The 14,212-nt window shown below is 57.1% G+C and overlaps 1 protein-coding gene across 10 annotated transcripts in view; it reads left to right on the forward strand.

Moving 5' to 3' along the window:
* Nucleotides 1-14,212, forward strand: part of LOC146839543 (aldehyde dehydrogenase family 3 member B1-like) — a 571,254-nt gene that overhangs the window by 22,798 nt on the left and 534,244 nt on the right. Inside the window, exon 1 of one of the 10 annotated variants that reach the window (XM_085651603.1) lies at nucleotides 12,707-12,835. The exons of 8 other annotated variants lie outside the window; for them this stretch is intronic. The gene's annotated coding sequence lies outside the window, so the exon portion shown is untranslated. Of the gene's footprint in view, nucleotides 1-12,706; nucleotides 12,836-14,212 lie in introns of those variants that run through there. One more of the 10 variants, XM_085651600.1, reaches the window with a different exon arrangement.

Genomic DNA, 14,212 nt, shown 5'->3' on the forward strand with positions numbered 1-14,212 from the left:
CTCCTCGGGGACTACTTGGTCTGGGGACACCAGCCGCCGCACGACAGTGGTCATGCTGGCCCCTGTGTCCCTCAGAGCATCCACCTCCTCCCCGTTAACTCTCACCCTCTGCTGATACTTAGCAGTGTTCGGGGGCAGGGACACTTCGGGAACCACCTCTCTGTCCCCGAGTGAAACCAGCGTCAGGCCTGTCCACTCCCCTTCCCTATCTAAGGGCAGCTCCGCCCCAAGCGCTATACTACTCACCCCGGGACTTTTCCCGCCCGTTGGGGCTGGGGGTCGCTTGCGACACTTGGGATCTCCCTTGTAGTGTCCAATCTCCCCACATTCGTAGCACCGCACAATCCTTGGCTGTTGACTCCTGTCAGGGTAAGTGGGTCTTGTGGAATTGGATGGGGGTGGGGTTCCTACTCCCTTCCCAAACTTATTTTGGGGGCCTTTCGAGAACTCCACCTTTTTATCTCCCCCCTCTTTCTTCTGGGGGAAACCCTGTCCGCCTTTCGAGCCATCTCCCCCGGGGCCCTTGTGAGACACCCGGGTGCTCACCCAAATATCTGCCTCCTCCGCAAGCTCACGGGGATCCATCAACTTGCGGTCCACCAGATGTTGGCGCAGCTCCGGAAAGCACTTATCCAAGAGGTGCTCCCGTAAAAAAAGATTGTACACCCCTCGATAGTTCTGCACCTCGCTGCCACGCACCCAACCATCTAGTGCCTTTCTCGCATAATCAAAAAAATCCACCCATGTCTGTGTGGACAGCTTATGGCTGCCACGGAACTTCTGCCTGTACCTCTCGGGGTTAAGACCAAACTTTTTCAGTAAAGCCTCTTTCATGGGGGCATACCTGACCTGGTCCGCCTTGGCCAAATATAACAGGGTGTCCCTGACATTGGGAGGTATATACCAATATAAACCACCTCCCCAATTACTCTCGGGTACCCCATGGGCAGTCAAGGCTACCTCGTATGCCTCCAACCATTTAGCAATGTCGTCCCCCACTGTGTAATTGGCAATGACTTCCTTAGGTAGGTAGAATTTTGACTCGTGAGACTCCTTAGGTATGCTGCCACCATTGTCCTTATTGGACACATTCAATTGGAGGGCGCGCAGCTCCAACTCTTTTAGCTGAAGCTCGTGCGCCAGCTTCTTCTCCTCCATTGCCCATTTCTTGTTCTCTCTCTCTCTTTCTCTTTCATGCTCCAATTTAGCCAGCTCCCATTTTAACTGCCTCTCTTCCCTTCTGTCCTCGTACTCCTCTGGAGACGCGCTCTTTCTAGACCCTGTCCTACTACTGGCCCCAGAACGTCTCCCTGGGGGCACATTTTCAGACCCATCTACATTTAATATGTCTAGTACTTCCTGGGCGCTCTCCTCCTGAAGTGCATCTGGCGCCTCCTGTCCCTCATCCTCTCTCCCTTCTGGGTGGGCCTCTACCCATGCCCTAATGGCGGTACGGAGTTCCGGTCCTTTGGCCTTCCGCACCCCAGGCACCCCCATCCCCTGCCCGAACTCTCTCAGTTGCTTTACAGTGTACCCCTCGAGGTCAGCTAACCGGAAATCCATTGTGACAGGTGGGGACCTAGATACTAAGGAAGAAATTCCTAGGATATGGGTGACAGTAACCAGCTAACCAGGATTCTTTCACACACTCAGCCTGGACAGTGGAATCAATATACACAGCAATCAATGGTTTCAGAGCTTTTTGGAGAAAAACAATAGGCGTTTAATTGTGGCGCCCTCCGCTTCACGGAAGGGTGCTGTATGGTCACAGGTCCTAAAATCCCACCGCTCGCCAACAATGTAAGACCTGGGGTCTCCAGGCCCTAAGGGGGTAACGTGACACGAGCGGCTGGGCACCCAAAGGCCTGTGTGTTAAGCGACCATACAACACACGCATCCTCTGAAGCAGTAAACGCACACAATAATGGACGCCACACAATAAGGTGAATGCAAATTAATCAAGTTTTATCTAATCAAAGGATCACACGTGGTGATCTTGGAGGGCAATGTATCTTAGCTTATACACATTCACATTTGCATTACAGTTTCTCATTACCTGTACACTTTAACATGTGCATTACAGTTGTTCCTGACCTGTACCCTTCAACATGTGCATTGCAGTTGTTCATTACCTGTACGCTTTAACATGTGCATTACAGCCTCTCAGTACTGTTACCTCCGCAACCCCTGCAGTATGAACCTCCCTAGTGCTGTGGGCCGGGGCCTGCACACGTGGCGCTACGGGTGTCTACGAAGAAACAAAGGCACATGAGCATAACTTGCGGTCGTATAATGCCTGCTTAGCACCCTGAGCATAAACGTGGTGGGCACAGTAAGCGCCTTGCACTTGGGACCTTCACTGGCGAAAGGAGCGCTTGTGGGTTGGTGAATACACAGGAATGATTAGCGTTACTGAGACATAGAACGCATTGAGCACTGTTGAATACAATGGAACGATCAGCGTTGCTCTAACATAGAACGCATTGAGCACTGGTAACTACACTTGAGCGATCAGCGCTACGCTAACATAGAACGCATGGAGCACTGGTAACTACACTTGAGCGATCAGCGCTACTCTAACATAGAACGCATTGAGCATTGATAAATACAATTGGACGATCAGCGCTACTCCCACATAGAACGCATGGAGCACTGTTGAATACAATTGAACGATCAGCGCTGCGAGGACATAGAACGCATTGAGCACTGTTGAGTACAATTGAACGTTCAGCGCTACGGGGACATAGAACGCTTTGAGCACTGTTGAGTCCTGCGAACGGCAGTCCCCAGGAGAGGGTAATCCCACGGAGGGGAGACTCACAATTACGGCGGGAAATCCCACGGAGGGGGGAAAGTCACAGTTCCTGCATGCGGTGTCGTTCCCACCTGGCAGGGGGCGCACCGGGCCTTCCCACGACTCCCGGGGAGCAGGGGGGGCGAGTCTCAGGCCGCCACACGGCCGCGCTACCTCCCAGCCCCCGGGGAGTTACCTTGATCTCGTCGCTCGGTTCCGCTCCGGGTCCTCCTTCCGATGCGCGCAACGGCGCGGGACAATCCCGGACACTCGCTCTTCCTTCGGACGTTGCGACGGCAGCGGCGGGGCCCCGGGCTTCTCCGCGGGCTCCGACTTGACACTGACACTTCCCTGAGGCCCACGGGCCGCGGCGGTGATCGCGTTGCGGGTCCTGGCACCCGGGGGGGTCACAAATTAAGCGGGAGCTCGGTCAGCTCCGCGCTCGACAGCAGATTAGCACCGGGGGTCACAGGTCAGGTCTGGCAGCGCAGGAAACACAGCGCCAGCACCTGGTCGATCCCCAGCAGTCAGGCAATCAGTCATTTCACGACGTTACAAGAGTCAGCTTGGCATGAAGTTTCAGAATGGTACTTCTGCAGTTTCAAAAGTCAGTCTTTGTGGCGCAGATAATACTGGCGCCCTTGGGGTTCTGTTCCTTGGGGGGTAGGGGATGAGTTGGCGACTAGGTCCTTCCTAGTCAGGCTGGGCAGAGGTTCCCTGGGTCCTCCTACTGCTGGGCAAGATCAGTGGGTTTCACAGGATCCCTCACTCACTTAAGAGGCAGCACCTAAATCCTCTCACTCTCAGAGGCATAAGTCCCTGGCTTGGCCCTACCGCCTACACTCCTGCGTGGATTCTCCAGCTCTGCTTCACCCCAACTGGCCAACTAACTGGAAAAAGTTCCCTCCCTCACTTATGTATCCCTAGGTCAGGTGACATCTAGCCAAGGCAGCAAAAGTAAAAACCACACCTCCCTTCTAGAAGGTTCCAGCACATTCCAGGAGCTTCCCCATACTACCTATGGAACAAAAAAGGCGGGCTGGTGTCGCAATATTGTTGTGGGGTTCCAGCCAGCTCCTGGCAGCTAGGGTGCTACTATGAAAGACCACTCCGCAGTAACAGGGGTCTGTGGTAGCCATCTTGGGAGAAGGGAGCACCTGCACCTTAACACTGGTTGGCAATGAAAAGGCGCCCAGAGACCTAAGTCCAACATCAAAAATGAGGGTGGAAAAAATGAGGCACGATCAAAAATAAATGGGGAGACTACCCTAAGGCTGACAGGTCCAACAAGGCGCATTAGCAGACCTGTGACCGGAGCTCGGTACTGGAACAGCACGGATGGAGGTGCATTAGCAGACCTGTGACGGGGGCTCGGTACTGGAAGAGCAGGAGGGAGGTGCATTAGCTGACCTGTGACAGTGGCTCGGTACTGGAACAGCATGGAGGAAGGTGCATTAGCTGACCTGTGACGGGGGCTCGGTACTGGAAGAGCAGGAGTTAGGTGCATTAGGTGACCTGTGACAGGGCTTCGGTACTGGAACAGCATGGAGGAAGGTGCATTAGCTGACCTGTGATGGGGGCTCGGTACTGGAAGACCAGGAGGGAGGTGCATTAGCTGACCTGTGACAGGGGCTCGGTAGTGGAACAGCGTGGAGTGAGGTACATTAGTTGACCTGTGACGGGGGCTCGATACTGGAAGAGCAGGAGGGAGGTGCATTAGCAGACCTGTGACGGGGGCTCAGTACTGGAACAGAACGGATGGAGGTGCATTAGCTGACATGTGACAGGGGCTCTGTACTGGAACAGCACTGATGGAGGTGCATTAGCAGACCTTTGACAGGGGATCAGTACTGGAAGAGCAGGATGGAGGTGCATTAGCTGGCATGTGACGGGGGCTCAGTACTGGAAGAGCAGGAGTGGGGTGCATTAGCAGACCTGTGACGGGGGCTCGGTACTGGAAGAGCAGGAGGGAGGTGCATTAGCAGACCTGTGACGGGGGCTCGGTACTGGAAGAGCAGGAGGGAGGTGCATTAGCAGACCTGTGATGGAGGTTCGGTACTGGAAGAGCAGGAGGGAGGTGCATTAGCTGACCTGTGACAGGGGCTCGGTACCAGAAGAGCACGGAGGGAGGTGCATTAGCAGACCTGTGACAGGGGCTCGGTACTAGAAGAGCACGGAGGGAGGTGCATTAGCAGACCTGTGACAGGGGCTCGGTACTGGAAGAGCAGGAGGGGGGTGCATTAGCAGACCTGTGACGGGGGCTCGGTACTGGAAGAGCAGGAGGGAGGTGCATTAGCAGACCTGTGACGGGGGTTCGGTACTGGAAGAACAGGAGGGAGGTGCATTAGCAGACCTGTGACGGAGGTTCGGTACTGGAAGAGCAGGAGGAAGGTGCATTAGCTGACCTGTGACAGGGGCTCGGTAATGGAACAGCGTGGAGTAAGGTACATTAGTTGACCTGTGACGGGGGCTCAGTACTGGAAGAGCAGGAGGGAGGTGCATTAGCTGACCTGTGACAGGTGCTCGGTACTGGAACAGCACTATTGGAGGTGCATTAGCAGACCTGTGACGGGGGCTCGGTACTGGAAGAGCAGGAGGGAGGTGCATTAGCTGACATGTGACGGGGGCTCAGTACTGGAAGAGCAGGAGGGGGGTGCATTAGCAGACCTGTGACGGGGGCTCTGTACTGGAAGGGCAGGAGGGAGGTTGTTGGAAGGCGGACCTCTGGGGAGTCGGCGGGACCACCCAGTGGGCCTCCTTACTGCAAGGAAGTAGCCGAGCGCCGCTGAGGAGCCTCCTAGGAGAGGTCCTTTCCCTATGATCGTACTAGCCCAGTAACACCACCACACAGGACTTGACACCGGTATCAGTTCTCATATATTTTTATCGGTAATTTATCGTAGGTTTCTTTGGCAATATGTACAGGTGGATCGAGGGATCCGAAAAGAGTCTCAATGTCTTTGGGGGGACGGGGTAGCGGGACAGTCTCAGTACCAGCCTGGTACGGGGGTACCCTGCGCCCAGGTATTAAGTCTCAAGCGGGGAAGGACTCCGGGAGTCGGAGCGTCGGGTGCCGGACACAAGGGCGGCTCGAAGAGGTCGAGCCGCGATGAAGTCAGCAGGGCTCCGATGGTAGTTCCTCTAGGTCGAGCCGCGACGAGGTCAGCAGGGCTCCGATGGTAGTTCAGCGAGGTTGGGCCGCGACGGCGTCAGCAGGGCCCCGGGGTGAGGATCTTATTCTCAGCAAGGTGGAGCCGCGACGCAGTCAGCAGGGCTCGAGGTACAGTTCCAGGCAAGAGTCTTTTCTCCGTAGGGTCAGCCGCGATCCGATCAGCAGGGCTCTCGACTCCAGGATACAACTGCTGTCCTGGTGCGGGTTCGCCCCAGATATCGGTCTGGAGCCCTTTGATGTCCGGACCCTTGCGTCCGGGGGGCGGAGAGGCCGGGCTGGGAGAGGCCAGACGCCCAGCGGGAGAGGCGCCAGTGCCCAGGGAGGCCGGAGAGCGATCGCACCCAGGCGTTGGGGGACGGTTGGGGGTCCCATCGAAACTCCCCTCCTCCGGGATCGGGGATTGGCCACGTGGGGCCCCCTGGCCGGATCTTGGTGCCTCGATGTCGGGGTTTCGCTGGGGCCGCAGCCGGGGGAAGCCGGGTCACGTTGGCTGGTGCGGGTAGATGTGTACAATCCAGGGGGGGCCCCGAAGGGTGAAGAGGTCCCCGGTCGGCCTGAAAAGGGGGCCAGGACCACGCCACGAGGCCGGGTCCAACAGAGGTGCATTAGCAGACCTGTGACGGGGGCTCCGTACTGGAAGAGCAGGAGGGAGGTGCATTAGCAGACCTGTGACAGGGGCTCCGTACTGGAAGAGCAGGAGGGAGGTGCATTAGCAGACCTGTGACGTGGGCTCGGTACTGGAAGAGCAGGAGGGAGGTGCATTAGCAGACCTGTGACGGGAGCTCGGTACTGGAACAGCACAGATGGAGGTGCATTAGCAGACCTGTGACGGGGGCTCGGTACTGGAAGAGCAGGAGGGAGGTGCATTAGCTGACCTGTGACAGGGCTTCGGTACTGGAACAGCATGGAGGAAGGTGCATTAGCTGACCTGTGATGGGGGCTCGGTACTGGAAGAGCAGGAGGGAGGTGCATTAGCTGACCTGTGACAGGGGCTCGGTAGTGGAACAGCGCGGAGGGGGGGTGCATTAGCAGACCTGTGACGGGGGCTCGGTACTGGAAGAGCAGGAGGGAGGTGCATTAGCAGACCTGTGACGGGGGCTCAGTACTGGAAGAGCAGGAGGGAGGTGCATTAGCTGACCTGTGACAGGGGCTCGGTACTGGAACAGCACGAAGGGGGGTGCATTAGCAGACCTGTGACGGGGGCTCGGTATTGGAAGAGCAGGAGGGAGGTACATTAGCTGACCTGTGACAGGGGCTCGGTAATGGAACAGCGTGGAGTAAGGTACATTAGTTGACCTGTGATGGGGGCTTGGTACTGAAAGAGCAGGAGGGAGGTGCATTAGCAGACCTGTGACGGGGGCTCAGTACTGGAACAGCACGGATGGAGGTGCATTACCTGACATATGACAGGTGCTCTGTACTGGAACAGCACGGAGGAAGGTGCATTAGCAGACCTGTGAGAGGTGCATTAGCAGACCTGTGATGGGGGCTCAGTACTGGAAGAGCAGGAGGGAGGTGCGTTAGCTGACATGTGACGGGGGCTCAGTACTGGAAGAGCAGGAGTGGGGTGCATTAGCAGACCTGTGACGGGGGCTCGGTACTGGAAGAGCAGGAGGGAGGTGCATTAGCTGACATGTGACAGGGGCTCTGTACTGGAACAGCATGGAGGAAGGTGCATTAGCAGACCTGTGACGGGGGCTCTGTACTGGAACAGCACTGATGGAGGTGCATTAGCAGACCTGTGACAGGGGCTCGGGACTGGAAGAGCAGAATGGAGGTGCATTAGCTGTTATGTGACGGGGGCTCAGTACTGGGAGAGCAGGAGGGGGGTGCATTAGCAGACCTGTGACGGGGGCTCGGTACTGGAAGAGCAGGAGGGAGGTGCATCAGCAGACCTGTGACAGGGGCTCGGTACTGGAAGAGCAGGAGGGAGGTGCATTAGCAGACCTGTGACGGGGGCTCGGTAATGGAACAGCACTGATGGTGGTGCATTAGCAGACCTGTAACGGTAGCTCGGTACTGGAACAGCACGGATGGAGGTGCATTAGCAGACCTGTGATGGGGGCTCAGTACTGGAAGAGCAGGAGGGAGGTGCATTAGCTGACCTGTGATGGGGGCTCGGTACTGGAAGAGCAGGAGGGAGGTGCATTAGCAGACCTGTGACGGGGGCTCGGTACTGGAAGAGTAGGAGGTAGGTGCATTAGCAGACCTGTGACGGGGGCTCGGTACTGGAAGAGCAGGAGGGAGGTGCATTAGCAGACCTGTGACAGGGGCTCGGTACTGGAAGAGCAGGAGGGAGGTGCACTAGCAGACCTGTGACAGTGGCTCGGTACTGGAAGAGCAGGAGGGAGGTGCATTAGCTGACCTGTGACGGGGGCTCGGTAATGGAACAGCACGGATGGAGGTGCATTAGCTGACATGTGACAGGTGCTCTGTACTGGAACAGCACGGAGGAAGGTGCATTAGCAGACCTGTGACGGGGGCTCTGTATTGGAACAGCATTGATGGAGGTGCATTAGCAGACCTGTGATGGGGGCTCAGTACTGGAAGAGCAGGAGGGAGGTGCATTAGCTGACCTGTGATGGGGGCTCGGTACTGGAAGAGCAGGAGGGAGGTGCATTAGCAGACCTGTGACGGGGGCTCAGTACTGGAAGAGCAGGAGGGAGGTGCACTAGCAGACCTGTGACAGGGGCTCGGTACTGGAAGAGCAGGAGGGAGGTGCATTAGCTGACCTGTGACGGGGGCTCGGTACTGGAAGAGCAGGAGGGAGGTGCATTAGCTGACCTGTGACGGGGGCTCGGTAATGGAACAGCACGGATGGAGGTGCATTAGCTGACATGTGACGGGGGCTCTGTACTGGAACAGCACTGATGGAGGTGCATTAGCAGACCTGTGACAGGTGCTCGGGACTGGAAGAGCAGGATGGAGGTGCATTAGCTGTTATGTGACTGGGGCTCAGTACTGGAAGAGCAGGAGGGGGGTGCATTAGCAGACCTGTGACGGGGGCTCGGTAATGGAAGAGCAGGAGGAAGGTGCATTAGCAGACCTGTGACAGGGGGCTCAGTACTGGAAGAGCAGGAGGGAGGTGCATTAGCAGAACTGTGACAGGGGCTCGGTACTAGAAGAGCAGGAGGGAGGTGCATTAGCTGACCTGTGACAGGTGCTCGGTACTGGAACAGCACTATTGGAGGTGCATTAGCAGACCTGTGACGGGGGCTCAGTACTGGAAGACCAGGAGGGAGGTGCATTAGCAGACCTGTGACAGGGGCTCGGTACTGGTACACCACGGAGGGAGGTGCATTAGCAGACCTGTGACGGGGTCTCGGTACTGGAAGAGCAGGAGGGAGGTGCATTAGCAGACCTGTGACAGGGGATCAGGGGCTCGGTACTGGAAGAGCAGGAGGGAGGTGCATTTGCAGACCTGTGACAGGGGCTCGGTACCAGAAGAGCACGGAGGGAGGTGCATTAGCAGACCTGTGACAGGGGCTCGGTACTGGAAGAGCAGGGGGGAGGTATATTAGCAGACCTGTGACAGGGGCTCGGTACCAGAAGAGCACGGAGGGAGGTGCATTAGCAGACCTGTGACAGGGGCTCGGTACTGGAAGAGCAGGGGGGAGGTATATTAGCAGACCTGTGACAGGGGCTCGGTACTAGAAGAGCACGGAGGGAGGTGCATTAGCAGACCTGTGACAGGGGATCAGGGGCTCGGTACTGGAAGACCAGGAGGGAGGTGCATTAGCAGACCTGTGACAGGGGCTCGGTACTGGTACACCACGGAGGGAGGTGCATTAGCAGACCTGTGACGGGGTCTCGGTACTGGAAGAGCAGGAGGGAGGTGCATTAGCAGACCTGTGACAGGGGATCAGGGGCTCGGTACTGGAAGAGCAGGAGGGAGGTGCATTTGCAGACCTGTGACAGGGGCTCGGTACCAGAAGAGCACGGAGGGAGGTGCATTAGCAGACCTGTGACAGGTGCTCGGGACTGGAAGAGCAGGATGGAGGTGCATTAGCTGTTATGTGACTGGGGCTCAGTACTGGAAGAGCAGGAGGGGGGTGCATTAGCAGACCTGTGACGGGGGCTCGGTAATGGAAGAGCAGGAGGAAGGTGCATTAGCAGACCTGTGACAGGGGGCTCAGTACTGGAAGAGCAGGAGGGAGGTGCATTAGCAGAACTGTGACAGGGGCTCGGTACTAGAAGAGCAGGAGGGAGGTGCATTAGCTGACCTGTGACAGGTGCTCGGTACTGGAACAGCACTATTGGAGGTGCATTAGCAGACCTGTGACGGGGGCTCAGTACTGGAAGACCAGGAGGGAGGTGCATTAGCAGACCTGTGACAGGGGCTCGGTACTGGTACACCACGGAGGGAGGTGCATTAGCAGACCTGTGACGGGGTCTCGGTACTGGAAGAGCAGGAGGGAGGTGCATTAGCAGACCTGTGACAGGGGATCAGGGGCTCGGTACTGGAAGAGCAGGAGGGAGGTGCATTTGCAGACCTGTGACAGGGGCTCGGTACCAGAAGAGCACGGAGGGAGGTGCATTAGCAGACCTGTGACAGGGGCTCGGTACTGGAAGAGCAGGGGGGAGGTATATTAGCAGACCTGTGACAGGGGCTCGGTACCAGAAGAGCACGGAGGGAGGTGCATTAGCAGACCTGTGACAGGGGCTCGGTACTGGAAGAGCAGGGGGGAGGTATATTAGCAGACCTGTGACAGGGGCTCGGTACTAGAAGAGCACGGAGGGAGGTGCATTAGCAGACCTGTGACAGGGGATCAGGGGCTCGGTACTGGAAGAGCAGGAGGGAGGTGCATTAGCAGACCTGTGACAGGGGCTCGGTACCAGAAGAGCACGGAGGAAGGTGCATTAGCAGACCTGTGACAGGGGCTCGGTACTAGAAGAGCACGGAGGGAGGTGCATTAGCAGACCTGTGACAGGGGCTCGGTACTGGAAGAGCAGGAGGGAGGTGCATTAGCAGACCTGTGACAGGGGCTCGGTACTAGAAGAGCACGGAGGGAGGTGCATTAGCAGACCTGTGACAGGGGATCAGGGGCACGGTACTGGAAGAGCAGGAGGGCGGTGCATTAGCTGACCTGTGACAGGTGCTCGGTACTGGAAGAGCAGGAGGGAGGTGCATTAGCTGACCTGTGACAGGGGCTCGGTACTGGAAGAGCAGGAGGGAGGTGCACTAGCAGACCTGTGACAGGGGCTCGGTACTGGAAGAGCAGGAGGGAGGTGCATTAGCTGACCTGTGACGGGGGCTCGGTACTGGAAGAGCAGGAGGGAGGTGCATTAGCTGACCTGTGACGGGGGCTCGGTAATGGAACAGCACGGATGGAGGTGCATTAGCTGACATGTGACGGGGGCTCTGTACTGGAACAGCACTGATGGAGGTGCATTAGCAGACCTGTGACAGGTGCTCGGGACTGGAAGAGCAGGATGGAGGTGCATTAGCTGTTATGTGACTGGGGCTCAGTACTGGAAGAGCAGGAGGGGGGTGCATTAGCAGACCTGTGACGGGGGCTCGGTAATGGAAGAGCAGGAGGAAGGTGCATTAGCAGACCTGTGACAGGGGGCTCAGTACTGGAAGAGCAGGAGGGAGGTGCATTAGCAGAACTGTGACAGGGGCTCGGTACTAGAAGAGCAGGAGGGAGGTGCATTAGCTGACCTGTGACAGGTGCTCGGTACTGGAACAGCACTATTGGAGGTGCATTAGCAGACCTGTGACGGGGGCTCAGTACTGGAAGACCAGGAGGGAGGTGCATTAGCAGACCTGTGACAGGGGCTCGGTACTGGTACACCACGGAGGGAGGTGCATTAGCAGACCTGTGACGGGGTCTCGGTACTGGAAGAGCAGGAGGGAGGTGCATTAGCAGACCTGTGACAGGGGATCAGGGGCTCGGTACTGGAAGAGCAGGAGGGAGGTGCATTTGCAGACCTGTGACAGGGGCTCGGTACCAGAAGAGCACGGAGGGAGGTGCATTAGCAGACCTGTGACAGGGGCTCGGTACTGGAAGAGCAGGGGGGAGGTGTATTAGCAGACCTGTGACAGGGGCTCGGTACTAGAAGAGCACGGAGGGAGGTGCATTAGCAGACCTGTGACAGGGGATCAGGGGCTCGGTACTGGAAGAGCAGGAGGGAGGTGCATTAGCAGACCTGTGACAGGGGCTCGGTACCAGAAGAGCACGGAGGGAGGTGCATTAGCAGACCTGTGACAGGGGCTCGGTACTGGAAGAGCAGGAGGGAGGTGCATTAGCAGACCTGTGACAGGGGCTCGGTACCAGAAGAGCACGGAGGAAGGTGCATTAGCAGACCTGTGACAGGGGCTCGGTACTAGAAGAGCACGGAGGGAGGTGCATTAGCAGACCTGTGACAGGGGCTCGGTACTGGAAGAGCAGGAGGGAGGTGCATTAGCAGACCTGTGACAGGGGCTCGGTACTAGAAGAGCACGGAGGGAGGTGCATTAGCAGACCTGTGACAGGGGATCAGGGGCACGGTACTGGAAGAGCAGGAGGGCGGTGCATTAGCTGACCTGTGACAGGTGCTCGGTACTGGAAGAGCAGGAGGGAGGTGCATTAGCTGACCTGTGACAGGGGCTCGGTACTGGAAGAGCAGGAGGGAGGTGCATTAGCCGGGCTCCGTGCGGCAGAGTAGGGTCTGCATGTGTGCAGTGCAGATCTGAAGTGCATCAGCAGGCGAGAGGATGTTGACATTTCTTCCCTGTGCCAAAGCTCGGCCAATCAGCGGTCGGATGGGGGTGTCCGAGAAGCACTCTCTTAGCTTCTGTGGGCGAGAGATCCCTGCCTGTCACATGGACTGAGGTCATGTGATGTGAGAGAGCCCGAGGAGCAGTGGGGGCAGCAGGAGCAGAAGAGGTAAAGAGCCTGTTGATGGGATAGAGGACATGGGCGCATGGGGTGGAAGGTACCGTGCTCAGCTCCCCAGTCGCGTTCTGCATCCTTGTACCCAGTGCATCCCTCCCACCAGAGCAGTCATTGCCCTGCAGGCCCATCACGAGACTTGTGTTGTGAAAGCTGTGGGGAAGCCAGGGCGGGGTCGCCTCGGTGAATCAAGGGATGCAGGAGAGGCAACGCTGTGGATTTCAGATAAGCTCGGAACGCGCTGCACCCTGTCCCTGCCGTGTTACCTCAGGCACGACCTCCTTTTTTTATTCCACTTGGTAACTTGGTAGTAGCGCTTCGAAAGCGCAACACTGCAGTATAACGCGCTATATAAAGCAGATATCGCAACAGCATAATCTCTGCATGTCCACGCGGTTGCGTAGTCTCCAGGCGATGCGGTGCCCCCGTGAGATGCTTGTGTACAGTTATGCACGACAGCGCTTCGAGGCAGCAACCCAGCAGCCTTAGGCGCCACATAAATCAAGCATTGTCGTTATTCTCGTCCGTGTCAGAGTCCACACGAGGGCATGTACTCTCCAGGGGCTGGGAAGTCATGAGGCGTCCCTCAGATGCCCTGCTTGCCTGAGTCACGCAGCCACCCTGGCAGCGCTTCAGAAACCGGTTCCGCCAAAAAAGGCTGGTGAGACAGTCACAGGGTGAAGGAGATAAGAGGAGGGCTGGGAGGGAGGGTGTAGTGTGCAGATGGAGGCCGAGGAGGATACTGAGAGGGTGCAGTGTATAGATGGAGGCTTGGGAGGGTGTAGTGTGCAGATGAAGACCGAGGAGGATACTGAGAGGGTGCAGTGTATGGATGGAGGCTGGGAGGGTGTAGTGTGCATATAGAGGCCGAGGATACTGAGAGGGTGCAGTGTATAGATGGAGGCTGAGAGGCTGAAATGTGCAGATGGAGACCACGGAGGATACTGAGATTGTGCAGTGTATAGATGGAGGCTGAGAGGGTGTAGTGTGCATATAGAGGCCGAGGAGGATACTGAGAGGGTGCAGTTTATAGGTGGAGGCTGAGAGGATACTGACAGGGTGCAGTGTATGGATGGATGCTGAGAGGGTGTAGTGTGCAGATGGAGGCTGTGGAGGATATTGAGAGGGTGCAGTGTATAGATGGAGGCTGGGAGGGTGAAATGTGCAGATGGAGATCACGGAGGATACTGAGATTGTGCAGTGTATAGATGGAGGCTGAGAGGGTGTAGTGTGCAGATGGAGGCCGAGGAGGACACTGAGAGGGTGCAGTGTATAGATGGAGACTGGGAGGGTGTAGTGTGCAGATGGAGGCTTCGGAGGATACTGAGAGGACGCAGTGTATAGATGGAGGCTGAGAGGGTGAAATGTGCA

This window comes from Triturus cristatus, chromosome 4_1 (genome assembly GCF_964204655.1).
Source record: "Triturus cristatus chromosome 4_1, aTriCri1.1, whole genome shotgun sequence".
Lineage (NCBI taxonomy): Eukaryota > Metazoa > Chordata > Amphibia > Caudata > Salamandridae > Triturus > Triturus cristatus.